Source organism: Neoarius graeffei, chromosome 10 (genome assembly GCF_027579695.1).
Source record: "Neoarius graeffei isolate fNeoGra1 chromosome 10, fNeoGra1.pri, whole genome shotgun sequence".
Taxonomy (NCBI): Eukaryota; Metazoa; Chordata; class Actinopteri; order Siluriformes; family Ariidae; genus Neoarius; species Neoarius graeffei.
Genome location: NC_083578.1, coordinates 41,134,775 through 41,148,959, shown reverse-complemented (window position 1 = coordinate 41,148,959; position 14,185 = coordinate 41,134,775). Strand labels below are relative to the sequence as shown.

At 45.6% G+C, this 14,185-nt stretch overlaps 1 protein-coding gene across 1 annotated transcript in view; it reads left to right on the top strand.

The window, feature by feature from the left end:
• Nucleotides 1–14,185, top strand: part of gcn1 (GCN1 activator of EIF2AK4) — a 190,736-nt gene that overhangs the window by 117,591 nt on the left and 58,960 nt on the right. The window lies entirely within an intron of this gene.

Sequence of the window (14,185 nt, the reverse complement as noted above, 5' to 3'; positions counted from 1 at the left end):
AAGGTAAACTTTCATATATATTCTATATTCATTACATGTAAAGTGAAACATTTAAAGCCTTTTTTGTTTTAATTTTGATGATTATGGCTTATAGCTCATGAAAATCAGAAATCCAGTATCTCAAATTATTAGAATATTCTCTAAGATCAATCAAAAAAAGGATTTACAATACAGAAATGTCCAACTTCTGAAAAGTATATTCATTTATATACTCAATACTTGGTTGGGGCTCCTTTACCATGAATTACTGTATCAATGCGGTGTGGCATGGAGGTGATCAGTCTGTGGCACTGCTGAGGTGTTATTGAAGCCCAGGTTGCTTTGATAGTGGCCTTCAGCGTATCTGTATTTTTGGGTCGGGTGTTTCTCATCTTCCTCTTGACAATACCCCATAGATTCTCTATGGGGTTCAGGTCAGGCAAGTTGGCTGGCCAATCAAACACAGTAATATCATGGTCAGCAAACCATTTGGTAGTAGTTTTGGCACTGTGGGTAGGTGCAAAGTCCTGCTGGGAAAGGAAATCAGCATCTCCAAAAAGCTCATCAGCAGATGGAAGCATGAAGTGCTCTAAAATCTCCTGGTAGATAGCTGTGTTGACTTTGGACTTGATAAAATACAGTGGACCAACACCAGCAGATGACATGGCACCCCAAATCATCACAGACTGTGGAAACTTCACACTCCAGACTCTAGAACCGTGATTTCCAAATTAAATGCAAAATGTACTTTCATCTGAAAAGAGGGCTTTGGACCACTGATCATGGTCCAAAGTCCTCTTTTCAGATGAAAGTACATTTTGCATTTAATTTGGAAATCACGGTTCTAGAGTCTGGAGGAAGAGTGGAGAGGCACAGAATCCAAGGTGTTTGAAGCCCAGTGTGAACTTTCCACAGTCTGTGATGATTTGGGGTCTCATGTCATCTGCTGGTGTTGGTCCATTGTATTTTATCAAGTCCCAAGTCAACACAGCCATCTACCAGGAGATTTTAGAGCACTTCATGCTTCCATCTGCTGACGAGCTTTTTGGAGATGCTGATTTCCTTTTCCAGCCGGACTTGGCACCTACCCACAGTGCCAAAACTACTACCAAATGGTTTGCTGACCATGATATTACTGTGTTTGATTGGCCAGCCAACTTGCCTGACCTGAACCCCATAGAGAATCTATGGGGTATTGTCAAGAGGAAGATGAGAAACACTCGACCCAAAAATACAGATATGCTGAAGGCCACTATCAAAGCAACCTGGGCTTCAGTAGCACCTCAGCAGTGCCACAGACTGATCACCTCCATGCCACACCGCATTGATACAGTAATTCATGGTCAAGGAGCCCCAACCAAGTATTGAGTGTATAAATGAATATACTTTTCAGAAGTTGGACATTTCTGTATTGTAAATCCTTTTTTTGATTGATCTTAGGGAATATTCTAATAATTTGAGATACTGGATTTCTGATTTTCATGAGCTATGAGCCATAATCATCAAAATTAAAACAAAAAAGGCTTTAAATATTTCACTTTACATGTAATAAATATAGAATATATGAAAATTTACCTATTTGAATTAAATAATGAAAAAGAAGGAACTTTTTCATGGTATTCTAATTTGAGATGCACTAGCGTATACATACATATGTGTGTGTGTGTGTGTGTGTGTATGTGTATATATACACACGCGCTATATATATATATATATATATATATATATATATATATATATATATAAATAAAAACACAGAACTGCTCCCAGTCTGTTTGCCATGAATGACATCACGACGACTGTCCCCTGGCGGTAAAAGTGTGCATAAATGAGATATAAACAAACCTTCGGAACTTTCGCAAACCAGTATATTTTAACCATTTTATTCAATTTTATGGTGCAAATTAGACACCAGGAAGATTGAATTCGCTTTTTGGGTCGTTATTCTAGAAAATAAAGTTGATATTCTACGTTCCAACCCTTGCCTATGACCTTTAAGTCTGCAACTGACTAACAATTCTATCCAAAATAGTTTTTCCTGCCTTAGTCGATTTCTTTCCATTTCACATGCATGCAGCTGTTCACTTTGTGTAGAACACTCAAACTGTCAGTTAATTACTACGCTCTGGTTTCATGGTGACTTTTTTCACAGGACTGGGTTCCTTTGATAACAGAAGCAAAGTTCCAGAGCTCTCTGCTCTTAATTTTTTCTGTTCTTTCAAGATATATTGTGCATGTCACTCTTTGCTGGGTTTTTTCCTGAATTATGTCTGAGTTGTTTGCTTAGTGCCCAGTCTGGGTTTTCCGTGTTGAATAAGGAAGCTATTTCACCTGTAAGAAAATCAAACACTTTTCATGAAAAAGCTAACTCGAGTGTGAGCAGAAATAAAACAAGATTATTATGTAAACACTTCCATACTCACATCTGACATTGTTTTTTTAAATACAAGTTCTTACTTGATATAAAATGACTATAAATGCGAGTATTCGCAAATTTCTCTGGAGATTTCAGGCTTAGATCCTCTCATATTCTCTTTAACCACTCATTTCTTTAGTGTTTTTGAAGCATTTGCTTCTTTATTAACATGTTTCTTGATAGCGGGGAGACGGTGGTACCTTTTTATCTATTTGAACAATTTGAACAACCAAAAACAGTGCAAAAATGAATCATATTTAAGACAGATTAAGCCTTGCTTACAGGAAAGATAGTGTCTGTTGGTCCCCCACATGAAATTATCATGTTATGCGTCATGTCATGCGCAAAGGGTCTATAGATGATGGATGGATGGAAATTATTGCCTTTGCCCCAATGTTCATTAACATGTATCTAAGAAAAAAAAAGAACAAAAAAATTGTCAAATTTACACATTGTAGCTAATTGCTATTGATTATAATCATTACTACTACTACTACTACTACTACTACTACTAATAATAATAATAATAATAATAATAATAAATTACAACCCCGATTCCAAAAAAGTTGGGACAAAGTACAGATTGTAAATAAAAACGGAATGCAATAATTTACAAATCTCAAAAACTGATATTGTATTCACAATAGAACATAGACAACATATCAAATGTTGAAAGTGAGACATTTTGAAATTTCATGCCAAATATTGGCTCATTTGAAATTTCATGACAGCAACACATCTCAAAGTGGGGCCAGGGGCAATAAGAGGCTGGAAAAGTTAAAGGTACAAAAAAGGAACAGCCGGAGGACCAAATTGCAACTCATTAGGTCAACTGGCAATAGGTCATTAACATGACTGGGTATAAAAAGAGCATCTTGGAGTGGCAGCGGCTCTCAGAAGTAAAGATGGGAAGAGGATCACCAATCCTCCAATTCTGCACCGACAAATAGTGGGGCAATATCAGAAAGGAGTTCGACAGTGTAAAATTGCAAAGAGTTTGAATAAATCATATACAGTGCATATCATCATCAAAAGATTCAGAGAATCTGGAAGAATCTCTGTGCGTAAGGGTCAAGGCCGGGAAACCATACTGGGTGCCCGTGATCTTCGGGCCCTTAGACGGCACTGCATCACATACAGGCATGCTTCTGTATTGGAAATCACAAAATGGGCTCAGGAATATTTCCAGAGAACATTATCTGTGAACACAATTCACCGTGCCATCCACCGCTGCCAGCTAAAACTCTATAGTTCAAAGAAGAAGCCGTATCTAAACACGATCCAGAAGTGCAGACGTCTTCTCTGGGCCAAGGCTCATTTAAAATGGACTGTGGCAAAGTGGAAAACTGTTCTGTGGTCAGACAAATCAAAATTTGAAGTTCTTTATGGAAATCAGGGACGCCGTGTCATTCGGACTAAAGAGGAGAAGGATGACCCAAGTTATCATCAGCGCTCAGTTCAGAAGGCTGCATCTCTGATGGTATGGGGTTGCATTAGTGCGTGTGGCATGGGCAGCTTACACATCTGGAAAGACACCATCAATGCTGAAAGGTATATCCAGGTTCTAGAGCAACATATGCTCCCATCCAGACGACGTCTCTTTCAGGGAAGACCTTGCATTTTCCAACATGACAATGCCAAACCACATACTGCATCAATTACAGCATCATAGTTGCGTAGAAGAAGGGTCCAGGTACTGAACTGGCCAGCCTGCAGTCCAGATCTTTCACCCATAGAAAACATTTGGCGCATCATAAAACGGAAGATACGACAAAAAAGACCTAAGACAGTTGAGCAACTAGAATCCTACATTAGACAAGAATGGGTTAACATTCCTATCCCTAAACTTGAGCAACTTGTCTCCTCAGTCCCCACACGTTTACAGACTGTTGTAAAGAGAAAAGGGGATGTTTCACAGTGGTAAACATGGCCTTGTCCCAACTTTTTTTTAGATGTGTTGTCATGAAATTTAAAATCACCAAATGTTTCTCTTTAAATGATGTATTTTCTCAGTTTAAACATTTGATATGTCATCTATGTTCTGTTCTCAATAAAATATGGAATTTTGAAACTTCCACATCATTGCATTCCGTTTTTATTTACAATTTGTACTTTGTCCCAACTTTTTTGGAATCTGGGTTCTATGATAACTTGCCAAAATCATCTTCCTCAAACATGTCTTGTCTGACAGAACCTTCACTAGTAGGGCAGCAGTCACCTTTTTTTTTTAAGGGGAATTTTAAGCCTTTGTCACATGTACATTAGAGCACAGTGAAATTCTTTCTCTATGTTTAACCCATCTGGGGATGCGAGCGCACATACCCAGAGTAGTGTACAGCTGTGCTGCAGCGCCCGTGGAACAGTTGGGGTTAGGTGCCTTCCTCAAGGGCAACTCTGCCATTCCAGAAAATCAAACCGGCAACCTTTTTAAGGCCCAAAGCTCTCTAACCTTTAGGCCATGCCTTCCCCTTAAAAAGTTGCACTTGAATGCACTGACAGTGACTATGGCTGAGGAGCTGAGCAAGAGAAGTGACTTTGATGCTGAGGTGCAGCAGTTATTTTGAGGATGAAAATTGAGGAAATGCTCAATTTGAGAAAATCACGGAGGAGTTGGAGCCAGACTATGGCCAGAGGCTAACTACCTAACTATGGGCCAGAGGGTTTGCGCAGATTGCCAGTCTATTGCAGGGCAACAACAGATTTTTACCAATTTTTAAATTGACCCAGGTACTTTCTGGTTATTCCAAGGGTAGAGGTCACGTTTCCTATCTAGAATGGAGCTCCAGTAAATTTTTTGGTCCACACAGAGGCCCATGTGTATTTCAGCAAATCACGATGCATTTCATTGTTTGCGGGTCTCAGAAACAATGGCATTCAGTGTGCCCTTTTTTTTATTTTTATTTTTTTTATTTTCTCGTCGTCTTCCGCTTATCCGGGACCGGGTCGTGGAGGCAGCAGTCTAAGTATGGAAGCCCAAACTTCCCTTTCCCCAGACACCTCGGCCAGCTCCTCGGGAAGAACACCGAGGTGTTCCCAGGCCAGCCAAGAGACATAGTCCCTCCAGCGTGTCCTGGGTCTTCCCCAGGGCCTCCTCCCGGGGGGACATGCCTAGAACACCTCCCCAGGGAGGCGTCCAGGAGGCATCCGAAAAAGATGCCCGAGCCACCTCAGCTGGTTCCTCTCGATGTGGAGGAGCAGCGGCTCTACTCCGAGCTCCTCCCGAGTGACTGTGCTTCTCACCCTATCTCTAAGGGAGCGCCCAGCCACCCTGCGAAGGAAACTCATTTCAGCCGCTTGTATCCGCGATCTTGTTCTTTCGGTCATTACCCAAAGCTCATGACCATAGGTGAGAGTCGGAACGTAGATTGACCGGTAAATTGAGAGCTTCGCCTTTTGGCTCAGCTCCTCCTTCACCATGACGGACCGGTAAAGCGACCGCATCACTGCGGAGGCTGCACCGATCCGCCTGTCGATCTCGCGCTCCATCCTTCCCTCACTTGTGAACAAGATCCTGAGATACTTAAACTCTTCCACTTGAGGCAGGACTTCTCCACCAACCTGGAGAGCGCAAGCCACCCTTTTCCGGTCGAGAACCATGGCCTCAGACTTGGAGGTGCTGATTCTCATCCCAGCCGCTTCATACTCGACTGCAAACCGCCCCAGTGCATGCTGAAGGTCCTGGTTTGAAGAAGCCAACAGGACAACATCATCCGCAAAAAGCAGAGATGAAATCCTGTGGTTCCCAAACAGGATTCCTTCCGGCCCCTGGCTGCACCTAGAAATTCTGTCAATAAAAATTAGGAACAGAACCGGTGACAAAGGGCAGCCCTGCCGGAGTCCAACATGCACTGGGAACAGGTCTGACTTACTGCCTGCAATGCGAACCAGACTCCTGCTCCGTTCGTACAGGGACCGGACAGCCCTTACCAAAGAGCCCCGAACCCCATACTTCCGAAGCACCCCCCACAGAATACCACGGGGGACACGGTCGAATGCCTTCTCCAGATCCACAAAGCACATGTGGACTGGTTGGGCAAACTCCCATGAACCCTCGAGCACCCTATGAAGGGTATAGAGCTGGTCCAGTGTTCCGCGACCAGGACGAAAACCGCATTGTTCCTCCTGGATCCGAGGTTCGACTATTGGTCGAATTCTCCTCTCCAGTACCCTGGAGTAAACTTTCCCTGGGAGGCTGAGAAGTGTGATTCCCCTATAATTGGAGCACACTCTCCGGTCCCCTTTCTTAAAAAGAGGGACCACCACCCCAGTCTGCCACTCCAGAGGCACTGTCCCCGACCGCCACGCGATGTTGCAGAGGCGTGTCAACCAAGACAGCCCCACAACATCCAGAGACTTGAGATACTCAGGGCGGATCTCATCCACTCCCGGTGCCTTGCCACCGAGGAGCTTGCAAACCACCTCAGTGACTTCGGCTTGGGTAATGGACGAGTCCACCTCTGAGTCATCAGCCTCAGTCTCCTCAGTGGAAGACATGACGGTGGGATTGAGGAGATCCTCAAAGTATTCCTTCCACCGCCCGACAATGTCCCCAGTCGAGGTCAACAGCTCCCCACCCGCACTGTAAACAGTGTTGGCAGAGTACTGCTTCCCCCTCCTGAGGCGCCGGACGGTTTGCCAGAATTTCTTCGAGGCCAACCGATAGTCCTTCTCCATGGCCTCCCCGAACTCCTCCCAGTTCCGAGTTTTTGCCTCCGCAACTGCCCGAGCTGCAGCACGCCTGGCCTGCCGATACCCATCGGCTGCCTCAGGAGTCCCGGAGGTCAACATGGCCCGATAGGACTCCTTCAGCTTGACGGCATCCCTTACTTCTGGTGTCCACCACCGGGTTCGGGGATTGCCGCCACGACAGGCACCGGAGACCTTGCGGCCACAGCTCCGAACAGCTGCGTCCACAATGGAGGTAGAGAACATGGTTCACTCAGACTCAATGTCCCCCGCCTCCCTCGGAAGCTGGGAAAAGCTCTCCCGGAGGTGGGAGTTAAAGACCTCCCCAACAGAGTGCTCGGCCAGACGTTCCCAGCAGACCCTCACCATACATTTGGGCCTGCCAGGTCTGTCCAGCTTCCTCCTCCGCCAGTGGATCCAACTCACCACCAGGTGGTGATCAGTTGACAGCTCAGCCCCTCTCTTCACCCGAGTGTCCAAGACATAGGGCCGGAGATCAGATGAAACGACTACAAAGTCGATCATCGACCTCCGACCTAAGGTGTCCTGGTGCCACGTGCACTTATGGACACCCCTATGCTTGAACATGGTGTTCGTTATGGACAAACCGTGACTAGCACAGAAGTCCAATAACAAAACACCACTCGGGTTCAGATCGGGGAGGCCGTTCCTCCCAACCACGCCCCTCCAGGTATCACTGTCGTCGCCCACGTGAGCATTGAAGTCCCCCAGTAGCACAATGGAGTCCCCAGTCTGAGCACCCCTCAGTACCTCTCCCAGGGACTCCAAGAAGGCCGGCTACTCTATACTGCTATTTGGCCCGTAGGCACAAACAACAGCAAGAGCCCTCTCCCCAATCCGAAGGCGCAGAGATGCGACCCTCTCGTTCACTGGGGTAAACTCCAACACATGGCGGCTGAGCTGGGGAGCTATAAGCAAGCCCACACCAGCCTGCCGCCGCTCACCACGGGCGACTCCAGAGAAGTGGAAAGTCCAGCCCCTCTCAAGGAGCTGGGTTCCAGAGCCCAAGCTGTGCGTGGAGGTGAGCCAGACTATCTCTAGCCGGTACCTCTCAACCTCCCACACAAGCTCAGGCTCTTTCCCCCGCAGCGAAGTGACATTCCATGTCCCAACAGCCAGCCGCTGTGTCCGGGGATCAGGTCGTCGAGGCCCCTGCCTTCGACTGCCACCCAATCCACACTGCACCAAACCCCTACTGCTACCTCTGTGGGTGGTGAACCCACAGGAGGTCGGGCCCACGTCACCTCTTCGGGCTGAGCCCGGCCGGGCCCCATGGGCAAAGGCCCGGCCACCAAGCGCTCGCATACGAGCCCCAACCCCGGGCCTGACTCCAGGGTGGGGCCCCGGTTGCGTCGTACCGGGCGACGTCACGGTCCTGGATTTTTTCTCCATAGGGGGTTTTTGGTGAACTGCTCTTGGTCTGGCCTGTCACCTAGAACCTGTCTGCCTTGGGAAACCCTAACAGGGGCATAATGCCCCCGACAACATAGCTCCTAGGATCATTCAAGCACACAAACCCCTCCACCACAATAAGGTGGCAGTTCTAGGAGGGGTTTTAAATTTTCATTTTTTAAAATTTTTTTTCAAATTACCTTTCTTTAACATTTATGGTATCAACATAAGAAACCCCAATACATTGATATAGAATTGAGCAGAATAAAAAGCCATGTCAGACAGGAAAAAAGGACAAATACTTAACTTGGAGTAATAAAAAATAATGTGAAAGCATGATAGCACTTAAAAACCTTAATATGACATATATTAATAGTTTTAGTAGGTTTTTTGTTCAGTGAAGTGGAAATTGACATGAATTATTCCAGTTCCTTCATAAATGCAAAGAATTATTATTTTTTTTTTTGGTAACGTAACATTTGTGAATGTGGAATTTGACTAGAAACAAAATTAAATTTATAAGGAAAAATGTATTATATCACGGGTTTTTATTAAATGCTCTTATCCAGAGCAACATACAAGTGCAAAAGTCAGGTACAAGAAGTGCTGAACCTATAGACAAGAAGGTTCTAGTGTTAAATCAGGGGTGTCCAAACTGGTCCATAAAGGGCCGTGTGGCTGCAGGTTTTCATTCCAGCCATGTAGCAGCACACCTGATTTGGCTTATTCAATCAACTGACACACCCACCCTTTAATCAAGGGTGGGTGTGGCTGCAAGTATTTGACTGTGTGAAGACAGTTCAGTTGATTGAATGAGCCAAGTCAGGTGTGCTGCTGCATGGCTGGAATGACAACCTGCAGCCACACAGCCCTTTATGGATCAGTTTGGACACCCCTGGTTAAATGAACAAGTCGCAGAATTACACCTAGTGTAATATTTTGTTGAAGTAACAGCAATCATCAAACAGCCAAGGAAAACAAGCCAACCATTAAAAAATGAGCTGACAAAGTACAGCTGAATGGAGAAAAATAAAGCCCCAACGACTAACACGAAGTCATCATGACCAGGCTAAACAGTTGGGTTGATCTAGACTGAAATGCAGTTACACAATGGGCAGGGAAGCAGGGGAGAGGTGCAGCCTGAAAAGGTGGGTCTTCAGTCTGCGCTTGAAGGTGATTAGGGAGTTGGCAGTTCTGACCTCAACAGGAAGGTCATTCCACCAATGGGGAGCCAGGACAGACAGCAGTCTCGAGTGGGCTGGGCAGGAGCAGAGAGGGAGAGGGGCCAGGCGAACAGTTGCAGCGGAGCATAGGGATCTGGTTGGCATCTATGGGTGAATCAATTTCTGGAGTTATGCTCGATCTGAGCCCTTGACTGCCTGGTAAGCTTGCACCAACATATTAAATTTAATGCGAGCTGCAACAGGCAGCGAGCAGAGGGCTAGTCTGGGAGGAACAAGGAAAGTTGTAGACCAGGCAGTCTGCAGCTTTCTGGATTAGCTACAGGGGTCTGGTGGCAGATGCTGTGAGGGAAGAGAGTTGCAGTAGTCCAAGCAGGAGAGGATCAGTACTTGGACCAGGAGCTGAGTAGAGTAGGTGTTGAGGAAGGGGTTGATCCTTTGAATGTTGTAAAGTAGGAATCTGCACGTCTGGGTCACTCATGTTCGTCGACGAGGAGTGTGTGTTGTCGAACACTAGCCTTTGGTTCTTCAAGTTGGTTGAAGGTGACCTAGAGATGTCCCTTAGGGAGATGATGTAGTCCAGGGAGGGGGAGGATGGAATAGGAATGTTGATCACCCTTGTCTTGCCTGGGTTGAGCTTCAGGTGATTGTTGTCTACCCAGCTCAGGATGTCACGCAGGCAAGCATAGATGTGAACAGAGATCTTTGTGTCAGAAGGAGAGAGAGAGAGAGAGAGAGAGAGAGAGAGAGAGAAATAATTGTCCATCAGCATAGCAGTGGTAGGATAGACCATGAGCAGAGATAATCAGGCCAAGAGACTGGGTGTAGAGGGAGAAGAGAAGTGGACCAAGGACTGAATCTTGGGGGACACCAGTGGTAAGTGGGCATTGTACCGATCGTGTATCAGCCCAGGTAACCTGGAAGGAGTGGCCAGAGGGGTAGGACTTAAACCAAGTCAGGGCTGTCCCACAGATCTCCAGTGCTGATTGGGATGACAGGAGGATGGGATGATGGTGTTAAATGCAGCAGAGAGGTCTCAGAGAATCAGGACAGAAGAGGGAGGTCGCATGGGTTATGTAAAGTGCCTCACTGACTGAGAGAAGCGCAGTCTCGGTTGAGTGTCCATCTTGGAAGCCAGACTGGTGAGGATTCAGGAGGTTGTTCTGAGACAGAAAAGAAGAGAAGTTAGTTAGCAACAGCACATTCAAGTGTCTTTGATAGGAAGGGGAGAAGAGAAATTGGGCAGTAGTTCTGGATGATGGAGGGGTCTAGGGTAGGTTTTTTCAACAGCGGGGTGATGCGGTTTAAAGTTGGAGGGAAAGGATCCAGAGGACAAGAAGTTGACAAGGGAGGTAATAAATGGGAAGATGTCAGGAGGAGAGATGAGGGGAGATAGGGTCAAGGGCACATGTGGTAGGATGGCAAGAGAGCAGGAGCTAGGAGACATCAGATGTGGAAAGAAGAGGGTAATAAAGAACGGGGTAAAAAAAGCAGAGAGCGGATGGGAAGGGGAGCCAGGGGTAGTGAAGTAGTTATGAATGGCATTAGTTTTATATATATATATATATATATATATATATATATATATATATATATATATATATATATAAAGAATCAGCATGTAACAATTCACCCAATTCACAATTTGATTCGAGTCATCACATTGGGTTTATAATTCGATTTTCCCTCAATATTTTTGAAAAAATTTAACTTCAGAAAATGTTATTACCAAAAATGCAACTTTTTTCTTTTTCCTCATCAATATAACTTTGTAAAATAAAAAAAAAACTTTTCATGTTTTAGTAACCCAAAATAATTTACCCACAGTTGTAAACATAGTAGTAAAATATTCACTATTATTAGCCTATTAATGAAAATATTCTCGTCTCATCTTCATCCGCTTATCCGGGGCCAGGTCGCAGAGGCAGCAGTCTGAGCATGGAAGCCCAAACTTCCCTCTCCCCAGACACCTCGGCCAGCTCCTCAGGAAGAACACCGAGGCGTTCCCAGGCCAGTCAAGAGACATAGTCCCTCCAGCGTGTCCTGGGTCTTCCCCGGGGCCTCCTCCTGGAGGGACATGCCTGGAACACCTCCCCAGGGAGGCATCCGAAAGAGATGCCCGAGCCACCTCAGCTGATTCCTCTCGATGTGGAGGAGCAGCGGCTCTACTCCGAGCGCCTCCCGAGTGACTGTGCTTCTCACCCTATCTTTAAGGGAACGCCCAGCCACCCTGCGAAGGAAACTCATTTCAGCTGCTTGTATCCGCAATCTTGTTCTTTCGGTCATTACCCAAAGCTCATGACCATAGGTGAGAGTCGGAACGTAGATCGACTGGTAAACTGAGAGCTTCGCCTTTTGGCTCAGCTCCTTCACCACGACGGACCGGTAAAGCGACCACATCACTGCGGAGGCTGCACCGATCCACCTGTCGATCTCACGCTCTATCCTTCCCTCATTCGTGAACAAGATCCCGAGATACTTAAACTCCTCCACTTGAGGCAGAACTTCTCCACCAACCTGGAGAGGGCAAGCCACCCTTTTCCGGTTGAGAACCATGGCCTCGGACTTGGAGGTGCTGATTCTCATCCCAGCCGCTTCACACTCGACTGCAAACCGCCCCAGTGCATGCTGAAGGTCCTGGTTTGAAGAAGCCAACAGGACATCATCATCTGCAAAAAGCAGAGATGAAATCCTGTGGTTCCCAAACAGGATTCCTTCCAGCCCCTGGCTGTGCCTAGAAATTCTGTCAATAAAAATTATGAACAGAAGCGGTGACAAAGGGCAGCCCTGCCGGAGTCCAACATGCACTGGGAACAGGTCTGACTTACTGCAGGCAATGTGAACCAGACTCCTGCTCCGTTCGTACAGGGACTGGACAGCCCTTACCAAAGAGCCCCGAACCCCATACTCCCAAAGCACCCCCCACAGAATACCACGAGGGACACGGTCGAATGCCTTCTCCCAGATCCACAAAGCACGTGTACTGGTTGGGCAAACTCCCATGAAAATATTCCTTTTATTAAAAATGAAAAGATTAATAACAGGTAGGTATATTTTAATAAACATTTCTGAACAGTTGTACTACCTCCATTTGCTTCTCTTTTCTTTAGCTTTCAGTAGTCTGGAAGATATCTTTGATTTCTTGTTAAATCTATTTGTATAGTCAATCGCACAACAGCGCTCTCCCAAATTTTTTTTTTGTGCGCGCACGCTTTCATGGCCTGAGAGTTGTTATTTCTGCCTGCAGTGGAGTTATGTGTATTCCCTCTGTATGTATTCCCTCTGCTGTCTTAACAGTGCAATTACAGCTAGGAAAAATTCCGATTATATCATGCAGCCTGTTAATAATCTCATCTCATTATCTCTAGCCGCTTTATCCTGTTCTACAGGGTCGCAGGCAAGCTGGAGCCTATCCCAGCTGACTACGGGCGAAAGGCAGGGTACACCCTGGACAAGTCGCCAGGTCATCACAGGGCTGACACATAGACACAGACAACCATTCACACATTCACACCTACGGTCAATTTAGAGTCACCAGTTAACCTAACCTGCATGTCTTTGAACTGTGGGGGAAACCGGAGCACCCGGAGGAAACCCACGCGGACACGGGGAGAACATGCAAACTCCACACAGAAAGGCCCTCGCCGGCCACGGGGCTCGATCCAGGACCTTTTTGTTGTGAGGCAACAGTTCTAACCACTACACCACCGTGCTGCCCCCTGTTAATAATCGTCGTTCATTTTTTATTTCATTGATTTTGTTCTAAATTTGTATCATGATTTGTCATCACACAATATATAGTTACATGCTTAAAGAGTAAAATCTGAACGTTGTCAACTATGAAATTAACATTTTTCCATCGCTAATATAAAAAACTGAGACCAAAAGAAACGGGAACAAGTTTCAGTATGTAAAAAAGAGCAATTTATATATACCCCTTAAGCCTTTGTAAGAAATGTTTCACTGGGTAGAATATATGGATCAGCTTAAATGAAACTTATTTTATTTTATTTGGTAGAAAGAATTTCTGTTAAGGGCCAAACTTTCTTCCAGTTTGTTACCAACAAAATTAGTCCAATAAAATGTCTGTGAAGATTCTCAATCATCCAGGTCATAGTAAATTGTGGGTGGTAGAAATGGGCAACTGGACTTGCTTGAAGATTCTTGAAAACGTTTCACCTCTCGTCCAAAAGGCTGAGAACTGAGGAACTGAGGAAGCCTTTTGGACGAGAGGTGAAACGTTTTCAAGAATCTTCAAGCAAGTCCAGTTGCCCATTTCTACCACCCACAGTCCAATAAAATGTCTCTGCAGGAATAGAAACCAAGTAGTCCTGAAACGAAGCCCTTATTCCAAAGTTCATACCTCTATTAAAAGAGACTGAGTTGGGTCAGGAACTGATGGGGACAGAGATCACTCATGTTGCAGTTGGCTCTCGAGGGAAAAGGGCACAAATGTGACATTGTCCTTAAAGGGATGTTCATACAAATGTTGCATCCAGTCTTAATGAGT